Below are 22,302 nucleotides of genomic sequence, written 5' to 3'. Positions count from 1 at the left end.
ATAAGCAGTGTGGTTATAAGGACAAATAAATATAAAACTGAGAGAACAATCTACATAGGAGACCAAATATACTTGTGTGAGTTTACCAAAAAATGGCAGTTTGGTCCTTCAGTATTTTGTGATTTTTACTTCTACTTTGTGGGGCTGTTTTGGTAGGTATGATGTCAAAATTAATAATCTTGATGGCCTTTTATGTTTATAGTATACTTGTGGTCACAAAGATCTTTCTAGGTATTTTGCTTCGCAACAACTCTGTGACAGATAACATTTTCTTGTTTTACTAGTAAAGAAACTAAGGGTTAGGAAAAAAAGTTAATATTTTAAAAAGGCTGAACTGAAACTCAAACGGTTTTCTTTTTCATTCCGAATTTCTAAATTTTCTTCCATGGGAGTGTGAAGAATGTAGATAAAGTGATTTATATACTTAACACAATTAGTAAATCAGCAGAAAGTATTCAGTTGGATTTAGATTGCCTCAAAAATTCAACTAATTCTGCTTAAATAATTTGCAGTGTTAAATTTAAAAGTTTTGATACAAATGCACAAATCACTCAGAGACAAAGCTTGCTTTTTCCTCAAATTTAAGGATACGGTCTTAGTGTCAATCTCACTGTTACTTAAATTTAAATATTGTAATACAAACAGAGAGAGTATATGCCATTAATCTGTTCTTAGCATTCTAAATGAAACTACTTTCAGAACTGATGTTTTAAAGCAGACTAACAGTTGTTGAACATCAATGGCGTACAATTTACTACTTACATATGTTTCTTATTCTTCAAATTTTACATAAATCGAAAGGTAAACCCAATAGTTCTGTAATAATTGATCCTGAAGCGCAAGGTTAGAGAATCAATTTGAGTTAAACATTCACATTAAAATTTAAAGAATAGGTCTATTCTCTGAGAGGATTCATGCTTCTCATACATATGTCTAAATGTGTTTCTATGCTAAGAAATCGGTGGATCCTGAGTGCCTTCAATATGCACATACTTTATGGAAAAGGTATGAATCAAATTATCCCAAGTTACTTTCTAGCTCTATAGCTCTATGACATTTCAGTGGCTTTAGCAGCATCATGTTATTGGTGAACTTTATTAAAAAAGAAATCAAGGTTTTACATTCAGAGTGGATGAGATCTGAAAACTTTTTCAAAGGTTATTTAGTAGTAGCATTACTTTAATGAGTACTTACTTTCTAAATGATTGTGATTTCAGTGCCATTTGCATTTAGAAAATGAGGAATGCTATCAGGTATCCCATATATATTCTAAATAATGACAGTCCCAGAAGGGATCAATAGGTCTTTAATATATTATGTTAAAAAGGGACATTGGGGCACCTGAGTGGCTCAGTCAGTTAAGCGTCCGAGTTTGGCTCAGGTCATGATCTCACGGTTTGTGGGTTTGAGCCCCGCGTTGGGTGCTGACAGCTAGCTCTGAGCCTGGAGACTGTTTCAGATTCTGTACCTCCCTCTCTCTCTGATACTCCCCTGTTCATGCTCTCTCTCTCTTAGAAATAAATAAAACATAGAAGAAGAAGAAAGATCAATAAAAAGGGACATAAAGGTATTGCATAATATTTAGCTAGATTTAGGGATTATATTATTATGATGATAAGTGCTCCTATTTCCTCTGTCTTTTAGACAGTGTGATGACATGTGTGCTGTTATTCAACTGAAAAAACAGAGCAAGAAGGAAGTGTAATCCAAACTCTTTACTTTTCATTAATTACCTTATTCATTCATTAAATTGGGGGGGTGCTTTTATGTGTTAGACACTCTTTGAGTCACTAAGGATACATCTGTGAACAAAATAAAAGTCCGACCCTCATGGCACTATCATTCTCTAATATGGGAAGATTAATAAAAGAGAGAGTAAGTGAGACAAAAATGTATAGTACTCTAAATGGTCATGGGTGCTGCAGAGAAAGATAAACCAGGGAAAATACTGGTAAAGGACAGACATTGTGAAGATGGTGGTAGAAGGCCTCACTGAAGAAGTGATCTTCAAATGAAGATCTGTGAAGGGGAAAGGTGTTCTTGCAGATAAAATATTAAGTGCAAAGTCCGAAGTCCCTGCAATGGAAGATGCCCTCCCCTCCTTCCTTGCCTCCCTGCCTCCCTGCCTCCCTGCCTCCCTTCCTTCCTTCCTTCTTCCTCCCCCCCCCCCCTTCCCCTTCCTCTCTTCTTTTTTCCTTCCAAGATACAGCAAGGAGGTCCTGTGGTTGAAATGGAATGAAGAAGGGGAAAGTGATGGGAGATGAGACTAGGGAGATAAGTAGTAGTAGTGGCCATGGCAAGGATTTTGGCTTTTGCTCTAAATGGTATGGGAAGCCAGTAGAAGATTTTAAGCAGAGGAATGGCCTGATTTTACATAACAGGAGTAGTCTGGCTGCTGAGTTGAGAATACAGAGTGCATGGTGGCAAGAAAGGAAGCAATGAGTCAAGTTAAAACATTATTTCAGCAATCCATGCCAAAGATGATGGAAACTGGGACCAAAATGTGAAGTGAAGATGGTGAGAGATAGAATCTGAATATATTTTGCAACTAGAACTCAAAATTGGATGCCACCAAAGCTGAGAAAAATTTAGGACTGGAGAGGCTGTGGCTTAACTAAGAATAGCTGGCTTGTCACTGACAGAGCTGATAACTATCATAGGTCTTCTACCCCATTGTATATTTCCCCCCCAAACTTCACTTGTATAAAAATTGAAATAACTCATCCTTTGATATCACACTGGAACATGAAAAATATTATTTAAATGAATGTGTCAGAATTCATGGTTTAAAATTAAGTGAGAATATTTCAAAGTGTCGCCACATTTTATATCAATTTGTCCTAAAGTTCAAACTCATTTGCCTGACATACTGGACAGGTTAGATCTGGATTGATTTTTGCCTGTTTATCCAAGTAGTTAACATCTGACTCTGTTCCTTCACTTATTCATGTGCTTTTAAAATGATTCTTGAGTGCCTGTTAAGATGCCACATTTTGGAGCTTAGCTCCTCCCTGACTTCACTGAAACTGCACATTGGCTGTCCTCAGACACTGTTGGTCACTTTCCTTTGTATTTCTGGGGCATTGACACATACCTCTCGTAACATTTACCACCCTAAATTACATTTATCTGTTTAACTGCCTGATTTCTTCGTGGATTTTAAGTAGTTTGAGTTCAGGATTTAGTCTTATTTATCTTGGCATTTTCAGAAAGTAGCATAACGCTTCACACATAGTAGGTGTTCTTTGAAGGGCGAATTAATCAGTTTTACTTACAGGAATCTGGCTTTTTGGATCACTTTCTGTTTTTTTCTTTGCTCTCCTTCTTTGCAGAGTGAATGGTCAAAAAAAGGATCACTGAGGGGCACCTGGGTGGCTCTGTTGGTTAAGCATCAGACTCTTGATTTCAATCTCATAGTTTGTGAGATCAAGCCCCGCCTTGAGCTCTGCACTGACAGCTTGGGATTCTGGCTCTCTTTCTGCCCCTCCCCCACTTGCTTCCTTTCTCTCTCTCTCTCAAATAAATAAATAAACATTTAAAAAATAAACAAATAAATAAATAAATAAAAACATTTAAGTTAAAAGTAAGATTGAAAGTAAGTTAGATTAAAAAGTAAGTTGAGGAAAAATGTTAATTACAAAGGAAGCAAGAATAGCAACAGACATGTACAAATATTTTTTTTTAAATATTTTTATTTATTTCTAGGAGAGAGAGAGAGACAGCGTGAGCAGGGGAGGGTCAGAGAGAGATGGGAGATACAGACTCTGAAACAGGCTCCAGGCTCGGAGCTGGCAGTCAGCACAGAGCCCGACGCGGGGCTCGAACCCATGAACCGCGAGATCATGACCTAAGCGAAAGTCGGACACTTAACCGACTAAGCCACCCAGGCGCCCCATAGACATGTACAAATATTAAAAGTTTGAAATACTATATCATGACTCATAAAGTGACAACCAAGAGATTTCCACAGAGACTCCTTTCCTCCAGCCAACCAAGTGGACTGTGAAGTATTAAAGCTGATACTGAGCTTAGCTTCATGAAGAGACAGCCTTTCTTCCCAGTTTTAAGGAGAAAAGGATCAGCATTCCAGACCTTTTCCTTGTTGTTACTGTTGGCTTTAAATCTGTATGTCTGGGGCACCTGGGTGGCTCAGTTAGTTGAGTGTCCGACTCTTGATTTCAGTTCAGGGTCATGGTATGGAGCCCCTACTTCAGGCTCCGCGCTTAGCTTAGGATTCCCTCTCTTTCTCCCTCTCCCTCTGCTCCTTTCCCCCACTCATGCTATCTCTCTCTCAAATTAAAAAAAAAAAAAAAAGATAAAAAGGTCTCTACATATGAGTGACATAGAGCCAGCCCCCTGACTAATTGATCTGATCTGGATCTCTTTCACTTCTCCAATTTTCCCCTATTTTCCCTTCTGTTTTTCTTTTTTTCTTGGTCTCTTTTGTCTTTTAAAATCATGATTATTCCCCTTATCAACAAGAACAAGTTCAAAGAACTAGAAGAAAATGCTTAAATTTGCAATATGAGAAAGGGAGATTAGTCTCCTACTATCTCCTTGAATTTTACCTAAGTAGTTTTATGGGGAAATGAGCATCAAGACAAATAATTTTGAGTGCTCATCAAAAACTTTTAAGTGCTCTATGGTTAATTCTGTCTTTTCTTGTTGTTGTTGTTAATCAAAATTGACCATTGCCTTATTTAAAATAAAACTTAGAGGGTGAAGACTAGAGTTACATTTTATGTACTATATTTTTAAAGTTTATTTATTTATTTTTGGGGGGGCAGCTACAGAGAGAGAGAGGAAGAGAGAGAATCCCATGCAGGATCCGTGCTGTCAGTTCAGAGCCCAATGGGGGTGGGGTGGGGGCAGGGGGCTCCATCCCATGAACTGTGAGATCATGACCTGAGCTGAAATAAAGTGTTGGACGCTTAACTGACTCAACCACTCAGGTGCCCCTGTATTGCATGTTTAAGGTCTAACAAACTTTGAATCCTTTTCTGGAAGTATATTTGAGACACGAGAAATTGTGAGATACAAAATTGTTACTTGATCCAACATATATTTTTCCCTTTGGGTTGATTTCAAATCCTACCATAACTATTTGAAACAATTATTAACTTGATGAAATTTTGACATCCTAACAAATGTTCACATTTGATTACAATATAGTTATCTCCAGCCAGATTCCTATAAGACACTAACACAATAAAATGTGTAACTCAATAAGATGTATTTCTACCAATTGTGCCTCTCTTAAAATATCAACTAGTAATGCTAAATAAAAGCTCCACCATCATTTTCCCTATTTGTTTTTAGTTTCAGCTGCATAATTTCACAATTTAAAAGGTTGGTCAATAGCAACTGACAAGAGAAATAAAACCAAACCAATTTTATTTCATTTAGCATCTATTGATCATACTTTGAGCTGTTTAAGTATTTCAGCAACCTCCCATAAAGTCATTTATACCTAGAAAAGAGTTAGAAATTGATATATAAGCTGTATATAACAATATAGAGTATTGTTAATAGATCATTTAGGTCTCATTTTTCCTCATTATATTTCCTGGAATGTTAGTGAAGGATTCTTCTTTGCCACAGGTTTATCTTTGGGGAATTTTGTTTGCCCTCAGATTACTCAAATAATGCTGAAAGGATCAAGGCTTCTTGCTGCATCTTCTCAGTATCCAGTAGTATCTGAATTCTAAGTCCCTCCAAAAAATCAAGTGGACAGGACTTCTACTTTTCATGGGAAATTTTTCCCATGTTGGATATACCAGATCATTTATTGACAGTTAACCTACAGAACAGGGTTTATCAAAATTTAATGTTCATACAAATTGTCCAGGCAATTTGTTGAAATTCAGATTTTATATAGTAGGTCTGGAGTGAGGTCTGAGATTCTGCATTTCTAACAAGTACCTGGGTGATGCTTTGGTTCCTTATATAGGAACCATCCTTTGAGCAGCAAGGATCTATAGCAGAGTTGTTCATCATAATGCAGTTGAGGACTACCTTTATTTGAATTAGCCAGGGGTGGTGGTTCTGGTTAGAATGCAGATTCTTAGTCCTCAACCTGGTTTTACAGAGACAAAAATCTATGTAGCTACTCTTAACTCCTAGGAACAAGCATTTTTAAACAAGTGTTTCAGGTTACTTTTACATACATTAAATTAAAACAACAGCAACAGGTTTGCATCAAGTATTTTATAGTTCTGTAGAAGTTCTGGGAGCAGAGAGAAGGTTGAGTAGGTGGTGGAAGAATGGGCTAAGTGGTAACAATGGTTTGCCTTCCTTGAAAACTTGTCCAGTGTGGATCATGAAAATGTGCGTGTTAGTATTTCAGAAGGTGCTCCAACTCCTTAGAGTATTCTTAAGAATTGAAAGAAAAAAATCCAACCTTATCATTTATATCACCTACCTTAGATTAACTGCAAAGTTCTCTTTTAAAACTAGCTGTCCTTACAATCTATTTAGCCCCAAGGATACCTTGCCTAGAGTATAACTTTGAAACATCTTGAAGATAATGAACTCATATTGATGTCTTTCTATCACTTTTCTTCCCATCTCTTTTCTGCTTATCCTTTAATACCCAGCTCTGGTATCCTTTCCATCTACCTGAAAACTCTCCTTGGGCAAGCTAGTAACAGATGTTAAAAAACTTTTAAAATGTTCATCATCTTTGACTCAATAATTCCACTTAAAATATACATCCTTAGAATCAATTGGACAAGATTACAAAGATATTCAAAGCAATATTAACTATAATACAAACTGAAAGTCATCTTTGAATGGGAGGTTGGCTCAATAAATTATAATAGATTTTCCCATCAAAATGCTATGTTGCCAGCAAAAATGATGATATAGATTCATGTTTATTGTCACAAAAAGATGTTCTTGATATTTTGTTAGATAAAAGAGGATTTACAGAACATTATGTTAACAGTAGTGATAATACTTAAGACAGATACCATATAGTTCACTGGTCTGGTCTAAGTGTTCAGTATGGAAAACTCTTAATAAATATTTGTTGGTTGAATGTACATGTTCAGTAGTTTATATACACCAGGGATTGCTCTAAGAATTATACTTCTCTCAAGCCATCATTTTTATAATAATCCACTAAGGTAGTATCATAACCCACATATTATAGGTAAGAAAACTGATGCTCAGTGAGATTAAGCAGATTTTCTGAAGTCATGAAGGTCTTATTGCATGACTGGCTTTGAATGATTTGATGCAACCAATGTCTTCACACATTTTTTTTTGTTTTGTTATTTTAAAAAGTTGTCCATATATATCCTAGAAAACATTGTTAAAATATTTATAGCAAGCTATCAACAATGGATAATTGTGATCTGTAGGGTGGATTATGGTGATTTTTTCCTCTCTTGTCTATATGTTTTCATGGTTTCAAACTGAAGATAATAATTTATTATTTCTATAATAAACTACCTACACTAACAAGAAACTTTAGGTTAGTTTCACCACCATCACCAAAAGAAAAAAAAGGCTTTTTGGAATTTTTCTTTCTGGAAAGGATGAATCATTCCCTTTGCCATGCTATGTCAAAACCCAGTTCGACTACTTTTTGCTCTTTTCATTCTTTTATAATACTTATTGTTTCAATGCTGTTCTTTCAACTCGACCACGTTGGAGAATGTAATTTATTTATCTTTGTAATTTTAGGGTTAACATGGTGCCTGGGGGACCAGACGTATATCCAGAGAGATTCGTGTAATTGAAAAAAAAGCTTAAAATAGCAAAATCACCATTTGCCATTTTATTTTTCTTTGCCCCTTTCCTTGTCCAGTAAATATTATGTTTGTTCCTGGTCCCTGCCATGGCAGAGTGAGTCTCTACCGCCCTTAATCTCCCACTGCTAAGAGCAGTAGCCACTAAGTGTAAAAAATCAAAACAAAGCACTTTCCCATCTCCCTGATGGAGTAAAAGCAGTGAAGCCCAAATAATGCTTAGTTACCAAAAGCCACGCCAGGTGTCTAATCGAAAGGGTATTGATTTTAGCTAGTAAATAGCCCTTAATATAGTTGGAACCTGGGATGAATATGCAGCCGGTAATTAGCTAATAAAGCAAACAAGGGCTGTAGAGAACGTGGCGCAGTTGGATAAGCAGCAGCCTGTCATCCAGGAAGCTTGGTAGGCCTAATACCTCCTCATACAGAGGACTCAAGTTACCTTTAGGGCTCCGTGCCTAGTGTTTTCAGCCATTAAATAAGGAAAAAAACTATAAACCTATCACAGGGTATGAGATATAACTAAAAGCAGTTGTAAATGTTTTGCAAATATTACATGCTTCCTGAAGACAGATGTTGCAATTTAATAATCTTAAGTGGGAAGGTTTAATAAGTATTTTAGATCATTAGGATAATGTTTAGTGCCCTAGGATAATTATTAAACAATTCTAGTTTGCTAAATCATCTGATACTCTGGAGAAGCCCATAGCTTGATTAATTCCCACATTATCTGCCAAGTGCTCAGTGAAACTGCAAAGTGGCAGAGGCCAGTTGGGAAAAAAGAAGAGCCGAGAGTGAGACAAGAGCTAAATTAGCCGCATCCCACTTTGAGAAAGAAGAAACTCAAGGATTCAGGGTCAGAGGGCTAAGGTGTAAGACAAAGGGTTTAGGTACAGAGGATCTAAACCAGAGATGGCGGACGAGAGTCAACCCCGGTATCCAAATGCATTGTAGAAGGCTGGCACAGAGGTGTTTTTTATTTGTTTCTAGTTATGGTTGCTAATATTTTCTTAAGTGACAAAAGCATTTTACCTAAAGATTCCAGATTCCCAGTGTCTTTTGGAAATTCAGACTACCTTATCTAGTAACACTGGACCTCATTCCCGCATGACAGTAATGGACAAAAACTGAGTAAAGCTGGCTGCTTTCACTTTTTCTGAAGATTTTCATTATGAAAATCTCAAGGCATATTGAAAAGTAAAAAGAAAGATAGTTTTTCAAATGATGCTACATTCAATAATTGTTAATATGTTGCCATATTTATTATGGAATTAAACACCAATAGCTAAACATTTATATTTTTGCTGAACCATCTTTAAAAAATTTTTTTAATGTTTATTTATTTTTGAGAGAGAGAGAGACAGCATGAGTGGGCTAGGGGCAGAGAAAGAGAGAGGGAGGCACAGAATCTGAAGCATGCTCCAGACTCCGAGCTATCAGTGCAGAGCCCAACACGGGGCTCAAACTCATAAACTGTAAGAGCATGACCTGAGCCAGTCAAACACTTAACCGACTGAGCCACCCAGATATTCCTTACTGAATCATCTTAAAGTGGATATATTACTTCATTCCAATACTTTATTTATTTATTTTTTTAAAATATTTTTATTTATTTCTAGGAGAGAGAGAGAGACAGCGTGAGCAGGGGAGGGTCAGAGAGAGAGGGAGTCACAGACTGAAACAGGCTCCAGGCTCTGAGCTGGCAGTCAGCACAGAGCCCGACGCAGGGCCCGAACCCACAAACCGCGAGATCATGACCTAAGCGAAAGTCGGACGCTTAACCGACTAAGCCACCCAGGAGCCCCTTCATCCCAATACTTTAGCATGCATTTCCAAAAATAAAGAATTTCCTACATAACTACAGTATTATTATCGTACTGAAAAAAATTATTCATAATTCCCTAAGATAATTGTAACTCAGTCTGTATTCAAATTTCTTTATTATCCCCATAATGTCATTTACACTCATTTTCTCTTCAAGCCAGGACCCAATTAAAACACAGTCATTGTATTTGGTTATGTCACATTAGTCGCTTTTATATTAGATCAGACCCTCCCCCATTTCTTTTTTTCTATGACATTGTCTAATTGAAGGGGTCAATTGTCTTGTGAACTGGGGAATTCATATCTAAAGGCTTGCTTAATTCAGGTTAAACATTTGGACCCAAAATAATTCAGAGATCACGATGTGGTCTTCATATTGTATCCCATGGGGAGTCACTTAACTTCTCTTGTCCTAGTTGGTAACAGCACGTTTGATCACTGGGTGAAGGCAGTGGGCTAACCTCTCTTGATGTGGCATGCTGTCTCCAACTTGCCACAGACTCTACCACTCCTTATTCGCCTTGCCTCTAGACCAGATTCATTTTATCTTGCTGGGGAGGTGTATGTAAACTTCAACACAAAATATATCAACTGCTACAATCTGGACTGTGTGATAAGATCGAGGAACACTTTTTTCCCGGAACAGTAGAGTAGTGCCTGGTGCAAAGGAGGCTGACACAGCCTGTCATCCAGGAAGCTTTCCTAGGTCTATTAGCCCCTCATACAGGGCATTCAGGACAAGTACCCACTCATTGACTAAAGCTAGAAACACCAAGAAAAACCTGAAAGGGCATAGAGTGCAAGCAAAAATTCAGCAACACAGGGTCCTGTACTACATGTACTTTGGAGAAGCCTTATGCCTTTAGGTAGGTATAGCGGTTTGCAGAGGCTCCCGACCCTTGGGAATGATTCTTTATCTGAACTGGATAGAAAGGTACAATCCAGTAGAGAAATAAGAACAAGCAGAAAGAATGAATTTAAAATTGTGTGGAACTCAAGGGTTTTGGTTAGCTGGGCATCACTTTTATGAAGGGCCCTGCTGACGGCTGGGTTTTGGAAGCAGTTATGGAGACAGAGTAAGACACACAGGTTATTATTAGAGATGCTTGGGGAAAAAAAAAAAAACACAACAATGCAGAAGCAAGATTGGGCAGATGGAGAAGTAAATGTTGGTGCAAGACCAACAAAGCCTCAGTCACTTCCCCTCTTCTTCTCTTCTCCTCCACCTCCCTGCTCCTGGCCCTTGGGTGGTTCTGGAGTGCTAACAGCCCATCAGTTATCTCCCAATTATCCACCACAGTCTTTGCATCCCTGCTTCACTCAGTCACAGGGTAAGCACTAGCCCAGGAAAGGAATGACCTTGAATGAGATAGTTCTCTGCAGTAGAGGCACATTCTGAAGGAGTTGGCCAAAGATGCTTCCAGCAGCTGGCATACTAAGTTCTACTGGAAGGAAGATCTGGGCGGTACAGTAATCAGTCTCCCCCAGACCCCAAATATAAAATTTTGCTCATATCTCTAAGTGAAGCTATATGGACAGTTACTGAAGTGGTCCTCTGCTATGCATTAGTTGGCTAATTGTAACATTCAAATTTTACTATAATTTTTAAAAACTTGTTCTGACAGGTTTGTTTTTTTTTTTTTTACTTACTAGAAAGATCAAAAAATAGAAACTAGAATGGCCCCGGCATCTCTCAAATTTTAGAAGACTTTGGTATTGGTTGGATGTACCATAGGGTAGAAAGTTGAGTCCATTTACATGGTTGTAAATTGTTTGGCATCTTTTTTTAAGTTTATTTATTTATTTTGAGAGAGAGAGAGAACGAGTGAGTGAGAGACAGTGCACAAGGAGGGGAGGGGCAGAGAGAGAGGGCAAGAGAGAGAGAATCCCAAGCAGGTCCCTCACTGTCAGTGTGGAGCTGATAATGCAGGGCTCAAAGTCACAAACTGGAAGATCATGACCTGAGTTGAAATCAAGAGTCAGATGCTTAACCACCTGAGCCACCCAGGGGCTCCTATTTTGGCATCTTGAATAAAAACCACCCTGATGGGCTAGCTCCACAAGGATAGATTGGCATTAGTGTCAAAGAGAAATAAATTAAGAAAGCTGTATTAGTTTCCTGTAGCTGCTATAACAAATTACTATAAGCTTCTTGGTTTAAAACAATAGGAATATATTCTCCCACAGTCCTGGAGTCCAGAGATCAAAGTCAGTATCACATTGTCTTTTACTCTCTGTCTCTGTAAAACCTTACCATTACTTCAATCATTTTTTAAATTAAAAAAAAAATCTTTATTTATTTTTGACAGAGAGAGAGAGATAGAGTGTAAATGGGGGAGGAACAGAGGGAGGGAGACACAGAATCAAAATCAGACTCCAGGCTCCGAGCAGTCAGCACAGAGCCCAACATGGGGCTTGAACTCAGAAACTATGAGATCATGACCTGAGCCGGATGCTTAACCGACTGAGCCACCCAGGTGCCCTTATTTAAAGAATTTTTTAAACATTTATTTATTTTTGAGAGAGAGAGAGTGAGAGTGAGAGAGAGAGAGAGCAAGAGGGGAAGGGGCAGAGAGAGAGGGAGACACAGAATCTGAACCAGGCTTCATGGTCTGAGCTGTCATCACAGAGCTTGATGCAGGGCTTGAGCCCATGAACCACAAGATCATGACCTGAGCTGAAGTTGGACACTTAACAGACTGAGCCACACAGGTATGCCCTGCACCCCCATTACTTCAATCTTATAAGAATACACATGATTGCATCTGGAATCCACCCTGATAATTCAGAATAACGTCTCCATCTCAAGATTCTTAATTAAGTCTGGAACACCTCCTCACCACACCCCTCTCCTCCGCCCCCAGACTGTAACATTCACAGGTTCTGGGGAGGCTACGATTCTGTCCACTATAGGATGACTTTTAATTCTTTGCTTGAGGTCCATAAGCCTTGGAACTATTTGCTTCTCATCTGGCCCAAGAGCAAGCACATAAATTGTACCTAGGGGTGGGGTACCAAGATGGCTCAGTTGGTTCGTGAGTTCAAGCCCCTCGTTGGGACACTACTAACCTTGCAGAGCCTTCCTGGGATCCTCTTCCTCCTTCTCTCTCTGTCCTGTCTGTGCACTGTTTGTGAGTGTGCTCTTGCTCTCCCTCAAAATAAATAAATACACTTAAAAGATAAATTGTGTCTAGTGAGTATAATGATGGAGAAGCTAGAATTTCACCCTGCGGTACTTTGAGACTCTCTGGAGGAAGGCCATCTTTGTGAGAGCAGGGACTTTGATCTGTTTCAAAACCACAAGAGAACCAGGTTGACAAGGAAGATCAAATACTCAGGAAAAATGGTCTTCCTCCACATTTGACTATTGAAAAATATTTCTGGGGCACACATACCTTAAGTTTACTAAAAACGTATTTTTTGCATGTCCTAACACCAATTTCTGGCTTCTTATCATCTATCCAGTTATCTCAGAAACCTGACCAGGGTTAAAAGTTAGAAGGGGAAAGGGATTATCTTTGTACATCACGGTCTAGAGAATTTTAAAACAATAGATTTTTCCACTAAACGGTCAAATGTCCCCTTGATGGGGGTTGTGTGGAAACATTCTCTCCTGTTTTATGCCCCCTGGAAGAACTATTTGAAAAACAAACTTCAGTATGTAACCCAACAATAATAGAAGAAAGATTCTTTACTTTCTATCATTCATTTTTCAGCTTTGCGTGATGCATTTGCTGATAGAGGAAGAATGGAGATTTGCTCTTGAGGCCAAGGTATTTGCTGAGGGAAAAGCACCTGTTCCTCTCTGGCTGGTACCCTTGTGTGTAAAGTACCTTCCTCTTGGCTTGACAGAAATTAGGTCAATGCCCACGTGTTTCAGGCTGCTGAATTAAGACACAACATTCTCATTTTAAGATCATGCACAGACAGAAACCCTATCCACTGCTATGGTTGCTCTCTTATTGCTGTTTAGATTGATCCTTTTTTTAAAAAAAAATCACATTATACCATCACAAACAGTGGTTATGTTTATTTGAATCATCTGCTGCTAAGATCTAAGCCACTTCTAGGTTATGTAACAGGTATTCAGAATGTGGAACTCAACAAATCTCTGGTTTCTCAGACTGCTTACCCTTGGCTCAGCCACCTCTGTTCCTGAATCAGCAACAGATTTACTCTGAGGAACCCAATATTCCATTTTGTTCCAGCTCCCACATTGGAACCTAATACTTATTCATGTTCTCTGCATGAGTTTCTTAGGACATTTCTGTTTACCCACAACCTTCCTACCGCTATTAAATAGGAGGCTATGTTCCAGAGTCAACATTATTCAATTTACATCATCAACATTTGAAAAAGCTTGTTTTCAGTGCTGCTGTGTCCTCGGAACACGGAACACGGTGGATGCCTGCCTAAGGAAGGAGTTCACATTTCCTGTACCCTCAAGGCCTTTAAATCTAAGTAAGTTTCCTGGTGCCACTTTATACTGATGCTTTAAAACTTTATTTTAAAAATACTTTCCCAGCTTCTTATAAAGCAGAAATAAAACTTAAAGTACCCATTTAAAACTATATTTAGTATTTTTATTTCATCTTTTCAAGGATCATATATTTTCACCTTATTCTTGATCCTAACTCTTTGAAAATCACTGACATGGGAAAATTTTCTGTTGACTATTTTTAGATGTCTAGAATTCTGCTTTTAAAAATTCCAATAACAAGTAGGCAGAGGCCTACTAAATGAGCTGCTCTAATCATAGAGTCCCAACATCACTGCTCCGGTCCTGGCTGAGGATTTGTTTTAAGATTTTTGTGGACGGCATTGTTCATCTTTTAGAAACTCTATATTCGCTTTGTTTTTTGTCCTTTGTAAGTAGTAAACTTGTAGTGGTTGTTTAACGTTTGGTTATCTTCTTAGTGTTTGTAACTGTTGTAACAATGTGTAGGATTGTAGGTGCATGCAGTACGTCCCAAATTCTGTAAACGACAGATAGTCCCCAATTTATGATAGTTTGACTTAATGATTCTTTGGACTTTGGTGCACAAGCAATGAACGTTCAGTAGAAACCATACTTTGAATTTAGAATTAGGATTTTGTCTGGGACTCGCGGTACGTGGTACAGCCCTCTTTCCTGATGCTGGACAGCAGCAGTGGGCTACAGCTCTCCTTCAGCAGCACAGTCTCAAGGGTGAATAATTGACACACTTACCACCAGTCTGTACCCAGACAACGATTCTGGGTTTCGCTTCCAGTACAGTTTTCAATACATGACACGAGATTTTCAACACTTTATTATAAAATAAGCTTTGTGCTGGAAGATTCTGCCCAACTACAGGCTAATGTAAGTGTCTGAGCACCTTTAAGGTAGATTAGGCTACACTCTCATGTTTTGTAGGTTAGGTGTATTAAATGCATTTTCACCTTATGATATTTTCCACCCATGTTGGGTTTATCAAGATATAACCCTATCCTAAATTGAGGAGGACCTGTACTAAAATAATATAACTGAAGAAATACGTGAGCATACACAGTGGTCAGAGCTCAGAATAGAGGTGTCTTGGTCCAGTTTTGGACCAAGAGTCAGAATGCCTCTGATTTATACCCTTAGAGAAGGGAAGTGAAATTGGTGATACTTTTGTTGACAACCTACACATCAGACCTACATATATTATCCCATTCAATCTCAGTGTGGCCGTTTGCTAGCTGTTATCTTGGGCATGTAACTTAACAATTTTGTGCCTCAGTTTCTCTATTTTAAAAAAATAAAACAGAATCAAGAAGTCAAAACTCAGAATTATTCCGAAGATTAAAGATTATGTGGATCTTGTTAAGCCTGGTGCCTGGCACAGAACAAACAGTATGTGAATGTTGACTATTAACATTCCCACCGATAAAGAAACTGAGGTTCTGTTAGACTAGAGAACTTAGGTTAAAGAACTTGGAAGAGGGTAGACTTGAGGGCCATAGTCTGTTCTCTATACCAAGTAGTTTCTCATTTTAATCTTGGCTCTATTGTTTAGCTAACTCTGTAAGCTTAGGTAAATTAGTTCATATCGTGGGGACTTGGTTTCATTGTTTGCAGAAAAAAAGTGTAAGAGTTAACAACATTTATGGACCCCTGCAATCCTTATATTCCATAAATATTATCATAAATGTTGGTGACCTATGAACACCTGGGGAAAATTTGTTCCTCTCTAGAAATGGGCAGGAACTAAAACAGTTGACCCTCGGCATATAGAGATGGTTGTAAAAGGCGGATGATAGTATCATCAATGGAAGGTTCCTCCATGTTGGGGAAAGTTCATCCCCAGCAGTTGTGTTTAAGATGTCTTCGCAGCAGATAGGCTCCTCTCTAGGGTTGAGAAAAGAAGAACTTATTCATTTTCTTATACTTTAATACAGGAAATAACCTAAATTCATCTGATCATACTACAAATGCAAAATAAATTAATGGTGGGCAAACTCAGGCTTTGGTAAAACAGGAACAATTGAAAAAGGGAAAGCTTTTCAGATTTTGGTAGCCATGTGAGTGAGAATGAAAACCCATGGCAGTCCTGAAATTTTCTTAGCCACACAAAAAAAGAGTTAGGTGGCACCAAAGTTATTTGACACCCACAATCTGAAAGACGGTAAACATATTTCATTCCAAATGCTGAGTCATGCTTATGATGACAAGGAAGAACACTTAAGACTCCAACTCTCCTGAGATACTGGTCTTTAGTAGATTGCTTTCTGCTGAAATAACTACCACATGGTTTTAGATTTGCTTATGGGAAGTGCTTCCCCTCCTACACCCTCACTAAGTTTTCTTCTCCCTTTTTAGCCCTAAACCTGTTTGTTTTTGTTTTAATTCCAAGAGCAAAAGGAAGATGTAGCAAGTATGTATGCAAGCAAGTTTCTTTCTTTCTTTTCATATATATATATTGTTGGTGGATCTAATGTAATAATAATTCCTAAATTGATGATCATTCCTCTCCTCCCCACAAAATTATCTTTGGAGTAAAAAAAAAAATTTCTTAAGCATCTGGGAATTTACATTCCTGTCAGATAACCTAATCAGCAACTGAACTTTCGGTGGAATTCTTGTCCTAATAAGCAAGGCAAGGGGGCAGACATAGGTAGAAAGCTACTTTGGGTACTCATTAAAGCAATATGTGTAAGGCTAAAAGGAACAATTCATCTTAATATTGTATTCCTTCTCAAAAATATTGATGGAATAAATAGGGGATATTTTGGATTTTGTAAGTTTCTGTGGGTCTTAAAGCAGTGTAGCATAAACCGCTGCATGTGGAAATTATGTATTGTTTATCTTCAAAAATTAACAATTTTTTACCACCTTTGTCTTAAACAAGTGGATGCCTAATTTATGCTGAATACTTACAAACTACCTGCATGTTTTATACAGTAATTGGAAGTAACTTTTGTAACAATTTTCTATTTGGAGGCGCCGAGTGCCTTGGTTGGTTAAGCATCTGACTCTTGATTTCTGCTTAGGTCGTGATCACACAGTTTGTGGGCTCGAGCCCCTGCATCGGGCTGTGCCCTGACAGTGCAGAGCCCGCTTGGGGTTCTCTCTCCCTCTCTCTGCCCCTCCCCCACTGACATTTAATCTCTCAAAATAAATAGTTTAAAAAATAACAGGTTTTTATTTTAAAATTATTTTTCAAGGCTGTGGTTGAGATTGGATATATTTATAGAGGATGGAGATGTGGAGAGAGAGGTGGGTTGTTTAGAAAAAGGAGATCAAGAGTAAACTGTAGGCTCACGATGGTTTCTTGTCTCTCCTTGCCTAAGCCCGCCCATACACACGCTTTCCTTGGTGCTTTTCCTCAGTTCTAGCAGATGCCTGGTGTCCTTCCACTTTCGTTGGTTCCTCTGCGCCCCAATTTTGGCAAATGAAATTATGTCTGATGCTTCTGAGTTTTTTCAGCTCCTCAAAATCCTCTACCTTCTCCCGTGTCCTAGTCCATCAGTCTGACTTTGGTTTAGACCATTAGGGATGGTAATGGGTTATTGAGAACCGAACCCCTACTGGCTTATTATCTATCAAGGTGACCAAGATTTGTGGGGAAAAGCAACAGTAAACATAATAGGGTCTGGAATGAATCATTCACCTAAACGTTCATTTCAAATCTGTAAAACACTTATCAAACATCTTCTGTGTCATAGGCACTGTGCTAGATATCAGGGTACAAAAGCAAATAGATGGTCTCCATTTTGAACTGCTCCGGGAAAATTAGTGGGAAGGAAATACAGGACTAGCACTTCAATTCAACTAGATTATTTCCTTTCTATGTGCAATGTTCCTTTTCTAGATAAATGTTATATATTGGGGATTTGAACAAAATATGGAAGCACTGATTTCTTATGGGGATTCTCATTAGAATCACCTGGGGGAATGTTTAAGCAGTTGTTCACACACACGCTTTAGTGTGCAAGAAAATCACTGGAAGAGCTTGTTAAATCAGATAGCTAGGTGCCAGCCCCGAAGTTTAGGACTCAAGTAGTTGGGAGTGAAGCTGAGAATTTGCATTTCTATTAAGTTCTTAGATGCTGCTGCTGGCTCTTACCACTAACTACCCTTTGAGAGCCACAGTTTTAAATGTAAGGATTTCCAGGTTCCATCTATGGTTGGCGTGGGAGTGGCAACCTGGGACTGGACATTTTATACCCTCCTTCCCATTCTAATATGCATCCAAGGTTGAGAACCACTGTTCCACTTGGATAGGCTGCTTTCTTGACAGTTACTATGAGCTTGGGACCCAATGAATCTACACATTACTTTATGTCAATTACAATAGTTATGGCTTAATTCAATTATGACCTAAAGAAATTAGTAAATGACTTAATAAGGAATTGGCTTAAAAAAAAAAAACACCAAAAACCAGCACTGCGATTTTGGTTCAAAGTAATTTGGCTGCCTTCCTTTGGAAGGTGTTTCACCAACCCTCCCCTGGGTATTTTCCAACACCATGGTAGAAACCTTCTTTGCAAAACTCCCAGAGGTTGTTGGAGGAAAGGTCTTAAAGATACGGGGTCCATTTGAACCCCGTGTGCGCTCTCCCCGGGTCCACTTGGGCTTGCCTAGCACTAATAGTGCCAAGTGAGCTGGGCATGCTCAGTGGGCAGGGTCGGTTTTAGGGGGTGCATCTGGGAAGCCTGCTGCTCTGCTGCCGGGGCTCCCGCCTCCCCCCACCTGTTTGAGGCTGGGTCGGAGGAGCCTTTGCTCGGCATCCCACCTACTGGCGCTGGGGCTTGGCCTTCCCTGCGGGTTCCTGCGCTGACATTCAGCTGGCAGGTCAGGAGGCCAAGGGCGCCTCCGAGAGCGTGCGGACGGGGGCCCGCGCGAGGGCTGCGGGCTCTGACGGCCCGGTCCCAGGGGTCCACCGGTTTCCTGGAAGCGTTTCTAGGCCCAGGGAAGCCTTTCTGCCGAGGAGGGGAAGCCAGACTCGGGGGCGGGCGACGAGACATCAGGTAAGCCAGCCCGCGGGCGGGCAGGCGGGCTAGTGTCTCCCCTCTCCCGGGCAGGTGGCGAGGGCTGCCCGCGTGGGGAGGGCAGAGGCAGTCGGACCCCTCCCCCATCCTCCCCGGGCCTGTCCTACCCAGGCTTTCCTGCCTGCGGGCGGCTGGCAAGGCGGGGCGCAGGGCAGGCAACGCAGCCCGGGGCGAGGGCCAAGCCTCCGCGCGCCGCCGCCCCACCCGGCGGGAGTCGCGGCCCGTGGCCCCGTCTGGTCACGTTCATTGGGCGGCGGGGGCCTCGGTCGTTCGCCCCCCGCTGGCTCACGACGCTCCACCTCGTCGCCTCGGCCCGGGCTCCCGCCTCCACTTCCGCGTTTCCCTGCGAGGCCAAGGCAGCCCGGGCGGGGGGAATCCGGGCTGGACGCGGCCGCCGAGCCGCCCGGGCCAGCCCCAGGGGAGGGAGGAGGAGCAGCGGCGGGAGGAGGACGTCGCCCGGGGAGGCGGGGGCGCGGCGGCGCGGGGCGCGTCGGGTTACACTGGCCGGGGCTGCCTGGGAGTGACAGCCACGCGCGCCTCGCCGCGAGGATCAGGGCCGCGTCTCTGATTCGGGGGGAGGCACAGACTCCGCCCCGCCGGGAGGACCTGGGCGCTCCTGCTCTCCCCTCGCGCGAGAAGATCGATCTCAGGTGTGTGCTTCCTGGGAGACCCCCTTCCCGCGCCCCCAGGGTCGCGGAGGAGGGCGCTCCCTTTCCGCCCCGGGCGAGTCCTCTAGGACGCCGGTGCTGGCTGGGTGGTGAGAAAGATTTTAGGATTTCTCCCCAAGAGCAGAAGGTAGACTCGTGCTCAAGTAGGGTTTAGCTATTTCCATTTTCGAGGGCGGTGGGGTGTAATACGGTTTGCGCGAGGGTTGGTAGCTAATTGAAAGTTTAGAGCAAACTTTTGGCTTGTGCATGCCGCTCTCCTTTTGCGAAGGATTGTTGCTCCCTCCTGAAGCAAGGGAGGAAAAGATTCTAGAAGGGGGCTGAGGCACCGTTGAGGACCTTAGCTGCTGGAGTGTGACAGTCGTAGGAGGAAATGGAAAGCGTACACCGATGAACTTCAGACAGCCCCCTCTCCGCATGTAGTAGCTTCTCTGGGCAAAAATAGATTTGCAGGGTGCTTTGGCAGAAAGGTAGAGTCCTGTGAATGAAGTGCTGCCCTCAGCAGTTGGTGTCTACACTGCCTTCTACCTTATGCATAGGAGCCTTCACTTGCTGACAGCCTTCCTTGAGAGTTTCAAAGTAATTTACAAACACAAATTCTCAGTTTTAGTGACAAGGGCCAACCCACATTACATATCATGAGAGGCAGCTAATTTGGTCAACTTATAAATAGTCTTGTATAATTAGGTGAGGGAAGGGAGGGTGACTTTATGCCATTTGTTGCTTAAAACAAAACTGTTAGAATTTTGCATATGTTTCAGGTTTAGGATATGTGCGGCATATTTTTGGACTATGGAGGCTAATGGCCGTTGCCACACTGGGGCCAGGCCCTTCCTGACTGCTCCTGACTACTGGAGCCCCTGAGTTCTACAGTGAGGGCTGGGTGCCATTACCCAATGGCTACCATTTGTAGTCTGGGGAACTTTATGGATGTTGAAATGTCTTTCTGTGTTCCTCATAAGGACATATGGCAAATTACAACACTCTCTTGATTTTTAAAGACCAACTTTTTAAATAAAGCAGCATTACCTTAGTAAAAACCAGATAAAAGGTGGCATTTTGAATTTGACAAACAACATTGTTGGAGCTGTCCATTCTGATATCTCACATGATCACTTTGTAAAGAATTTCTGAGCATTGTTAAAGCTATAATTTGTTTTCCCTCTCTCTGATTTATTTTTAATTTTTATTTAATTTAATATATTTATTTAAAAATTTTTTTTAAAAATTTTGTTTTTTTGAGAGACGGAGAGAGAGACAGTACAAGCAGAAGGACAGAAAGAGAGGGAGACACAGAATCCGAAGACAGTCTCCAGGCTCTGAGCTAGCTGTGAGTACAGAGCCTGACGCCGGGCTCGAACCCATGAACCGCGAGATCATGACCTGAGCCGAAGCCAGACACTTAACGGACTGAGCCACCCAGGCCTCCCTGTGATTTATTTTTTAATTCTTTTAAATGTTTGTTTATTTTTGAGAGACAGAGACAGAGCATGAACAAGGGAGGGTCAGAGAGAGAGGGAGACAGAATCTGAAGCAGGCTCCAGGCTCTGAGCTGTCAGCACAGAGCCTGATGCAGGGCTTGAACTCGCAGACCACAAGATCATGACCCAAGCCAAAGTCATAACGCTTAACTGACTGTGCCACCCAGGTACCCCTTCGTTTCTCTGATTTATTAAAAGATGTATTGAGGGTTCAGTAATGGGCAAGAAGGCCACAGTGTTACCAATTGTCATGGGTTTTACCCCTTCCCCCTTTAGTTCTTATAACTGCTTAATCTCATTATAGATATTTAAAGAGGTTTGACTATCATTGTAAGTAAATTGTATTGGCAAACTATTCTAACTCTGAAATTATTCTGTTGGGTTATTTGTTTGTTTTCTGTCTTTCATCACTAGAATGTAAATTCCATGAGAAGAGTTGGTCAGCTTCACACACATTGCTATTTCTAAGTGCTTAGAATGGTGACTAGCCAATAATAAGTGCTCAATAAATATTTTCTCAACGAGTGACTGACTGTGGGACAAACTCTAGCTGAGTGTAGTTGGGGGGAAGAAAACAAGACTTTGGCCTTAGGTAACCTGTTCAAACTCATTGAGCCTCAATGGTCTCACTGGTACAGTGTGAATAATATATGATATAACATATGTAAAATTGCTAGTGATGTACCTATTAGGGGGTAGACTTCAAAATATTAGCTTCCTTCCTCCTTATGTTTTTCTTTTTGTACTCAAAAGGGAAACAATTGGGCAAATAATAGGTAGTTTAGCTCTTGATGGTTGTACATGAATTATCTGGACATTATCTCCTTTACTGTGGTGTGGGTGCTTAAGGGGGAAGGTGGTTAGTGGGAACCTTTCTTACAGAAGAAAACCATTTTCCAGATAAGTATCCAATTTCTCCTCTTTATTTTTTTTTTAATGTGATGGCATTTCTGCTTAGGTGTTTCAAAACTTGAGTCTTTCTGCTTGTCAACACCAGAACGTACAAAGGTGTCCTAAGTGCAGAAACAACGCTTCAGAGAGAACATCAAAAATAAAACATATTTGACCTTGAACAACTTGGTT

At 40.6% G+C, this 22,302-nt stretch overlaps 1 protein-coding gene across 4 annotated transcripts in view; it reads left to right on the top strand.

Moving 5' to 3' along the window:
• The window catches only part of GPD2 (glycerol-3-phosphate dehydrogenase 2), a 225,550-nt gene that overhangs the window by 65,212 nt on the left and 138,036 nt on the right, over nucleotides 1-22,302 (top strand). Inside the window, exon 1 of one of the 4 annotated variants that reach the window (XM_039253008.1) lies at nucleotides 18,995-19,052. The exons of 2 other annotated variants lie outside the window; for them this stretch is intronic. The gene's annotated coding sequence lies outside the window, so the exon portion shown is untranslated. Of the gene's footprint in view, nucleotides 1-18,994; nucleotides 19,053-19,582; nucleotides 19,724-22,302 lie in introns of those variants that run through there. One more of the 4 variants, XM_039253005.1, reaches the window with a different exon arrangement.

This window comes from Hyaena hyaena, unplaced genomic scaffold (assembly GCF_003009895.1).
Source record: "Hyaena hyaena isolate Hyena2069 unplaced genomic scaffold, ASM300989v1 scaffold_436, whole genome shotgun sequence".
Classification (NCBI taxonomy): domain Eukaryota; kingdom Metazoa; phylum Chordata; class Mammalia; order Carnivora; family Hyaenidae; genus Hyaena; species Hyaena hyaena.
Note: the sequence above shows the minus strand (reverse complement) of the source record. Positions and strands in the feature narration are given on the sequence as shown.